At 48.4% G+C, this 8508-nt stretch overlaps 1 protein-coding gene across 1 annotated transcript in view; it reads right to left on the bottom strand.

Annotated features, from left to right (window-relative positions):
- LOC107106964 (PCTP-like protein) overlaps positions 1-8508 on the bottom strand; it is a 27597-nt gene that overhangs the window by 10094 nt on the left and 8995 nt on the right. The gene's annotated exons all lie outside the window — the stretch shown is intronic.

The following is an 8508-nucleotide window of genomic DNA, read 5'->3' as shown; positions in this document are numbered from 1 at the left end:
TCCTGCTACAAAAAAAGCCCTGGGTTTTGACAACAAACAAGGTAAACAGAATAAGAAGCAAAAGGTGGGTGTGGCTGGATGACCACACTTCTGGTAACATGGGGGTGCGGCCTAATGTGCTAATGAGCTGTGCTGTCAGGGGTGTGGCCTAATATGCTAATGTGTGTCTGCTGTTGGGTGTGACCTGTTATGCTAATGAGTTCCTGCTGGGCTTTTTCTACAAAAAAAGTCCTGAGATTACATAAGAACATAGTAAAAGCCCTGCTGGATCAGACTATTGGTCCATCCAATCCAGCTTCCTGTCTCACATAGTGGCCAACCGGTCAATCTGGAGGGTCAAAAAACAGGGCATAGAGACTGATGTCTTCCCTTGATGTTTGCTGTGAAGGATGCCAGACTCCAGGTGGGACTTGGGGATCCCCTGGAATTACAGCTCATCTCCAGACTACAGAGATCGGTCCCCCTGGAGAAAACAGATGTTTTGGAGGGTGTACTCTACAGCAGTGGTGTCAAACATGTGGCCCAGGGGCCGGATCAGCCCCCTGGAGGGCTTCTATCAGGCCCACAGTGGAACTGGCTGTCTCCTGCTTCTTCTTCCAGTTCTGCTGCTGCTGCTGCTGTATCATCATAGTTTGCTTTGCCGGACTCTCTCAATCACTCAGGAGACATAGATAGGCAAGCTTCTGTTCCCTGCACTTGCTGAGGCTCCTCCCCTCCCCCTTCCAGGGGGAGGGAGGGAATGAGCCAGAGCTTGCTTCCTGGCTAGACTGCCTCAATCGCACAGGAGAGAAAGACAAGCCTTTGTTCCCTTCCATTGGCTGAGGCTCCTCCCCAAAGGGAGGGAGGGAAGGAAGCAGAGCTTGCTTTGCTTGGCTGCCTCCATCACAGGGGAGAAATATACAGCAACTTTAAGACAAACAAAGTTTTATCCAAGTTATGAACTTTGTGTGCCTTGCTACAGTGTGTGTGTTTTGTTAGGCTTGTTATGCTGTGGCTCTCCTGGGTGCAACTAGGTTCCCTCCCCCTTTAGGTGGATTAAGCTGAGAGTGTGTGTCCAGACCAAGTTCACCCAGCACATTTCTTTTGGGGATTTTGAACTTAGACTTCCCAGATAGTAGGCTGATACTGACCACTGAGGAAGACTATAGTTTTGTAGACAAACACATAGCCCTCAGACTGTGTCATGGTGCCTTCTTATGTTCCTGACCAGCACACGAAGCAATTTATGTACAAAAGCTCACAATGTCCAGCCATTTCATGTTTTCCTCTGGGCCCTAGGCTCAGAACTCTGAGCATGAGATTTCTGTAGTGAATGTCAATAAATCAAAAGTAGGTTTGCAGCTTACAGATATACACTTGAACAGCACACTCAAGATAGCAGCACAGACATTTTGGTGCAATAATTCGGAGCAAGAGGTGTCAGTTACCAGACACTGTTAAATAAACAAAATATTGCAAGAGTACTAATGTTTTAAGCATGTTTTTATTTTAAGTAAAAAAACCACCTTTGTGTTTGTGTCCTTTATAAAGTTTATATCTCCACTACCTGGCATTACGTTTTATGACACACATGGCCTGGCCCAACAATGTCTCATTTATGTTAGATCCGGCCTTCATAACAAACGATTTGACACCCCTGCTCTATGGCATTGTACCCCACTGAGGTTCCTGTTCTCCCCAGGCTCCATTCCCAAATCTATAGGAGTTTCTCAGCCTGGAGATGGCAACCCTACACATCAACCCTCCACCTGTGGCCATGGGGGACCTGGCAACCCCATCTACTATATATCTAGGTTGATGAAGGAAAGCCAAACAGAGATTATAGGCCAAAGGAAGGAAGGGAAGGAAATGTTGGTCAACAACTGAAAAATCGATACCTGTTAATGTTCAAGTAGAGCCACAAATTCAGACAAAATGTCAAGTTGTCTCATCTTTTGCTTAATTAAAGGCAACTCTTTCTTTAGGAGCTAGTACTGCTTCAGTCTACATTTCAGTGCATGGCACTGACCATCTTTCTATGTCTATTTATTTAGCCCCCATGAAGGCTGATAGGATCCAGAGGTTTTGCCATTTTGAGAGGCTCCGAGAAGCCAGGATATATCCCAATACCGAAGTAAGTGGATTAAGCTTTAGAGCACCCTGGCGTAAAATTAATCTGCCTTTTAGCATCCAGCTAAAATGGTGTGATAATTACAGACATATCCATAATGCATGTCAAACTGTCTCTTGGCTGCTTAACTCTCCACCTCCTGAGTCTGAGAACCTGAATTTAAAGAATCTATCTAGTCAGCATCCAACAAGCTGTAAAGAAGAATCACCTTTTGGGAGTAGCATTTGAAGTCTAAGGTCTAAAAGGGATTTGCTTTGTGTCGTGGTGCCTTTCTTGCCCAGCTTTCTTCTGAATTTGCAACTCAGTCCCATATTCCACTCCTGGGGGAAGTTGGGTTCTCCTGATCTACCATCCTGGAAACTTTGTTGCTCTCCCCCCCCCACTTGCAGAGATGCATCCGATTTAGTGGGGGGGGGGAGGGATGCGTGTGTGATCAGAGGACCAGATGATTTCCCTTCTCTTCTCACCAGAAGTTGTTGGCTTGGGTCCCTGCCTTTTGCTGGTGGGGGGAGGGTTCCCCCCCAAGATTCTCTTCTGGATCTTCTAGTCACCATAGAGTTTTTGGCCGGATGCTAGAGCGTCCCCCCCGTGACATGGCCGGGGCAATGACATCACTTCTGGGTGATGTCATTGTGCCAGGCACGTCAGAGCCGTGGGCAGATTGGGGGAGGGCGGGTGAATTGGGGGCCCAGAAATTGGGGGAACCCCACCCCCATTGGGGGGCTGGCAACCATAGCTACAGAGCAAAACATGGCTTCTGTCCTCACTGACTTGAAGCGAAGGGATTGAAGCGAAGCAGCTCTTTCTCCTCTCCCTTTTGCAACTTTACTATGAACCTGTTTTACTTGAGGGGTAGTGGTGGATCAGGACCCTATTCCATGGAAGATCAATTGTTGCAAGTGCAAGTGCAAATGGAAAAGGCCAACATGATTCTTCGTTTCCAGGGCATTAGTCACCATAGAGCTTTTGGCCGGATGCTAGAGCGTCCCCCCTGTGACATGCCCGGTGCAATGACATCACTTCTGGGTGATGTCATTGTGCCAGGCACGTCAGAGCCGTGGGCAGATTGGGGGAGGGTGGGTGAATTGGGCCCCCGAAAATTGGGGGAACCCCGCCCCCATTGGGGGGCTGGCAACCATAGTTACAGAGCAAAACACGGCTTCTGTCCTCACTGACTTGAAGCAAAGGGATTGAAGCAAAGCAGCTCTTTCTCTTCTCCCTTTTGCAACTTTACTATGAACCTGTTTTACTTGAGGGGTGGTGGTGGATCAGGACCCTATTCCAAGTTGATCCCCCCAATCACTTGAGAGCCAGCTTCTGTTTGAGTTACCCAATGCAATTCAAACATATCCCTGGCCAGCTCACAGTCTGACTGTGAGTTGTCGAACTGGTTAAGTTCATCTACCAAGCAGGTTCGGTGAGAAACGAATGGCACCCCTATTAATGACGTAATTCTAGATTTGGCCCACATCATCAACATGAAGCGTTTGTCTCTAAATTTAATATTAGAAGAAGAAGAGTTGTTTTTTATACTCCGCTTTTCTCTGCCCTAGTTCATGTGTTCATGCGTCTCAAAATGGCTTACAATCGCCTTTCCTTTCTCTCCCCACAACAGGCACCTTGTGTGAGGCTGGTGGGGCGGGGAGAATTCTGAGAGCACTGTGACTGACCCAAGGTCACCCAGCAGGCTTCGTGTGGAGGAGTGGGGAATCAAACCTGCTTCTCCAGATTAGAGTCTGCCACTCTTAACCACTACACCAGGCTAGCTCTCTAGAGTTACACCAAAGCGCATCTGGTTTCTGGGCTAGATGAACTTCTTTCCAGACTCTTTTAGTGGAATTGGCACAGGATTGTCAGTTCCAGCTTGGGAAATTCCTGGAGATTTGGGGAAGTGGAGCCAGGGGAGGGCAGGAGGTATGAAGGGGAGGGACCTCAGCGTGGTATAATGCCAAAGAGTCCACCCTCCAAAGCAGCCAGTTTCTCCAGGGGAACTGAGCTCTGTCCTCTGAAGATCAGTTGAAATTCCAGGAGACCTCCAGGCCCCACCTGTAGGCTGGCAACCGTAGAACATAAAGATTTTTCTATTTGCAGTCTTAGCAAACAGAATTGGAAGGTGACTCTTGCCAACATTTTGCTTGTGCCACTAAGGTCCAAACTACAAGTTTGGCTTTTTAACGAGTTGAGTCCCTGGACTCAACTCAGGTTCCCACAGTCATGCAGCAACTACAGGGAATGACTTTCAAAAAAATAGAGCCCGAACAGTCTAGAAACACTGCCACGGGGGGGCTCCTGTCTCCCCCCACAACTGTTTTTTGGGAGGCAGTGGGGCCCTTGGATGACCAAGGGGTAAAAGGAGTACTGAAGGATGATAGGGAAATGGCTGAGAAGCTAAATGCATTTTTTGCCTCCGTCTTCACTGTGGAAGATGAGAGGTGCTTGCCCACTCCAGAGCCGCTGAGTTCGGGAGGGGTGTTGAAAGACCTGAGTCAGATTGAGGTGACGAGAGAGGAGGTCCTAAAACTGATAGACAACTTAAAAACTGATAAATCACCAGGCCCAGATGGCATACATCCAAGAGTTCTGAAAGAACTCAATTGTGAACTTGTGGATCTCCTGACAAAAATATGTAATCTCTCCTTAAAATCTGCCTCCATTCCTGAGGACTGGAAGGTAGCTAATGTCACTCCCATCTTTAAAAAGGGTTCCAGAGGAGATCCGGGAAATTACAGGCCTGTCAGTCTGACGTCGATACCGGGTAAATTGGTGGAAACCATTATTAAGGAAAGAATTAGTAGGCACATAGATGAACAAAACCTATTGAGGCAGACTCAACATGGGTTCTGTAAGGGAAGATCTTGTCTCACTAACCTGTTAATGTTCTTTGAGGGGGTGAACAAACATGTGGACAAGGGGGATCCAATAGATATTGTTTACCTTGACTTCCAGAAAGCTTTTGATAAAGTTCCTCATCAAAGGCTCCTAAGTAAGCTCAAAAATCATGGGATAAAAGGACAAGTCCTTTTATGGATCAAAAACTGGCTAATTAATAGAAAACAGAGAGTGAGTATAAATGGGCAGTTCTCCCAGTGGAGGGGTGTAAGCAGTGGGGTACCACAGGGATCAGTACTTGGTCCACTGCTTTTTAACTTGTTCATTAATGATTTGGAGTTGGGAGTAAGCAGTGAAGTGGCTAAATTTGCGGATGATACGAAGTTGTTCAGGGTGGTGAAAACCAGTGAGGATTGTGAGGCACTCCAAAGGGATCTGTCAAAGTTGGGCGAGTGGGCGTCAACATGGCAAATGGGGTTCAATGTGGCCAAGTGCAAGGTGATGCACATTGGAGCCAAAAATCCTAACTATAAATACACGTTGATGGGGTCTGAACTGGCAGAGACTGATCAAGAGAGAGATCTTGGAGTTGTAGTAGATAACTCACTGAAAATGTCGAGACAGTGTGTGACTGCAATAAAGAAGGCCAATGCTATGCTGGGGATTATTAGGAAGGGTATTGTAAACAGATCAGCCAATATCATAATGCCGCTATATAAATCAATGGTGCGACCTCATCTGGAATACTGTGTGCAATTCTGGTCACCACACCTTAAAAAGGATATTATAGCTTTGGAAAAAGTGCAGAAAAGAGCAACTCGAATGATAAAAGGGTTGGAACACTTTCCCTATGAGGAAAGGTTAAGGCGCTTAGGGCTCTTTAGCTTGGAGAAACGACGACTGAGGGGTGACATGATTGAGGTTTATAAGATTATGCATGGGAAAGAGCAGGTAGAGAAAGAGGTAATTTTCTCCCTTTCTCACAATACAAGAACCCGTGGGCACTCCATGAAATTGCTGAGCGGTCGGGTTAGAACGGATAAAAGGAAGAGGACGTCCTTCTTCACCCAAAGAGTGATTAACACTTGGAATTCACTGCCACAGGAAGTGGTGGTGGCTACAAGCATGGATGGCTTCAAAAGGGAATTAGATAAGCATATGGAGCAGAGGTCCATCAGTGGCTATTAGCCACAAGGTATAGATAGGGACTCTGGGGCAAGTGATGCTCTGTCATCTTGGTGCTTGGGGGGGGGTCAACAGTGGGAGGGCTTCTAATGTCCTGGCCCCACTGGTGGACCTCCTGATGGCACTGGTATTTCTGGCCACTGTGGGATACAGAGTGTTGGACTGGATGGGCCTTTGGCCTGATCCAACATTGGCATCTCTTATGTTCTTATGTTTTCCCACACCAAAATAGTGCCGGAGGGATTTTCCTGTTTTTGCTGCTCTGCATGAATTATTCTGTGGCAGACCCTTACATTTTGGGAGTATGAACCCTCCTTTTTTCAGCCGGGTGTTACAGTTCTTGGTTTTTGATTATCGTGCCAAATAAAGGATGGAATCATTGAGTCAATTTTGAGAAAGAAGTGTTCGGGAAGATTTATGGGTATATGCAGAGGTCGATTCGGGGGGGATCGCGGGGGATCGCAGTTCCCCCGGGTGAGGTACGGGGGGGAGGGGCACCCCTGCTTCCGGCCCTCATTCAGCCAGGAGGAGGCAGGAGAAGAGGGAGGGTAAGTTGCTTCCTCCCTGCCTCTCCCCACCCCTGCCTGCCTGGGGCCAGGGAGGGCCTTCGCGGGGTTTCCTTGCACTCCCGCTGGCCTTGCAGGTCCACCGCCGGGCCCCTGATGTCAGGGTGTGTGGCATATTCTAATGAGTTATGCTAATGAGTTCCCCTAGCTCTTTTTCTACGAAACGACCCCTGGGTATATGCATCTAATTGTTCTTGTTACTGCTTTTGAAATACCTGTATTTCACTTCTCATTAAACACAGTACCAGACGTTTCGTAAAATACATGTCAGACTAGTATCTCAGACTTAAAGGTCAGTAAGACAGATAGAATTCTATATAACCATACATAAACTCCTAATGCAGTAACAAAGTAAAAGAAAAAGACTAGTGTGTAAATAAACCAACCTTCTCCTCATTAATCACAAGAATGCAACTCAAATCGTAGAACCTTCAAGGAACATAAGAAACACAAGTTCTAAATACACTCCAGCAGGGGTCATTTCGAGGGAAAACCAGCCGGAACGGCGTTCCGGGAGTAACAAGCCCAGGAGTAGGGAACCCAGACATGCTTGCATGCCTACCCTTTGCTTCTCCAGCCAGCCTGCCATGGCCTGCTGGGTTGGCTGGGGAAGAGAAGGGCAGACAGGCAGACATGCCCCCTTCCCCCCCGAGCCTCTCCGCTTTTGCAGAGAAATTCGGGGAAGGGGGAGGGGAAAGGGTAAGAAAGGCATTTTAAACATGCCTGGGTTCCCTGCCTGTGGGACACCTGAAGAAGATCAGGCAGGGAACCCAGGCATGCTTGCATGCCTGCCCTTTGTCCGGGGGTGTGGCATATGCAAATAAGTTATGCTAATGAGTTGTGCAAATTAGCTCCTGTGCCTCTTTTCCCACGAAATGACCCCTGCACTCCAGTATCTGTCAAGGCACTTGACAGTTGTCTTGTTCATAGTCCAGACATACCAAACTTTGGTCCCCGTCACACATGCCGGAAAACACGGTGTGGGGGGGAAGCGAGCCTGCTGCGGTAGTTTGACCCGCCGCTGCGTGATCCGACGCAATGGCGGGTGAAGTGGATTGTTTTCCTTGCAGCCTGCTTCCCGTGTGCTTCCTCGAGGGATAAGTGACGCAATTGGAGCGCGCTGGGGTGATCACACTGGCAACTCCATCCTCTGCCTGTTCCAACCTTGTTTGATAGTGGACTTTCCCTGGTTGTTTTTTACTCCGCTTCTTTGGATTACTGCGATGGGTTGCCGGCGGGTGCAGGACGCTTGCCAGATGTGTCCGTGTGAACGCACCCATAAAATCTGGGGGGCATTCGTGAGTATCTCGCGGCAAAATCTGCGTATGATCGGGACCTTTGTTTGTTTGTTTCTTTGTTTGTTTAATCATTGCCTTAAAGATATGGAATAGATTGTTGTTTCCACTTATTTGGGCCCCGGTCACACGGGAGATTTTGGCCCGGGAGAGGGACGGATCGGGGGTTCAGCAAATGGACGTGAGCACACCGCAACATCTGGGAATCGGCTCGCACCCGTCCCCGATCCATCCCTTCAGGCCAATAACGCGCTGTAAAAAAGAACCACCCCCATAGGAGGACTTACCTGGGACGCCGCATCAAGCGCGGCCATGGGATCGCTGGCACGCTCTTTGTTTGTAGCAATCCCGGCTCCTGGCCGAACTGCACATGCTCACACATGCACAGTTTGGCTGCCTCGCTTCCCTGTCAGTGGCTTCCCCCCGGCATCTGATCGTGCCGGGGAGGAAGTGTGCGGTGGCTCAGGGGATCTATGTGATCCCGCCGCCACGTGTCTCTTTTGGTGCAGCTTTAAAAAGCCGC

The sequence above is a fragment of the Gekko japonicus genome, unplaced genomic scaffold, assembly GCF_001447785.1.
Source record: "Gekko japonicus isolate JY-2015 unplaced genomic scaffold, Gekko_japonicus_V1.1 scaffold4578, whole genome shotgun sequence".
NCBI classification, from domain to species: Eukaryota; Metazoa; Chordata; class Lepidosauria; order Squamata; family Gekkonidae; genus Gekko; species Gekko japonicus.
Note: the sequence above shows the minus strand (reverse complement) of the source record. Positions and strands in the feature narration are given on the sequence as shown.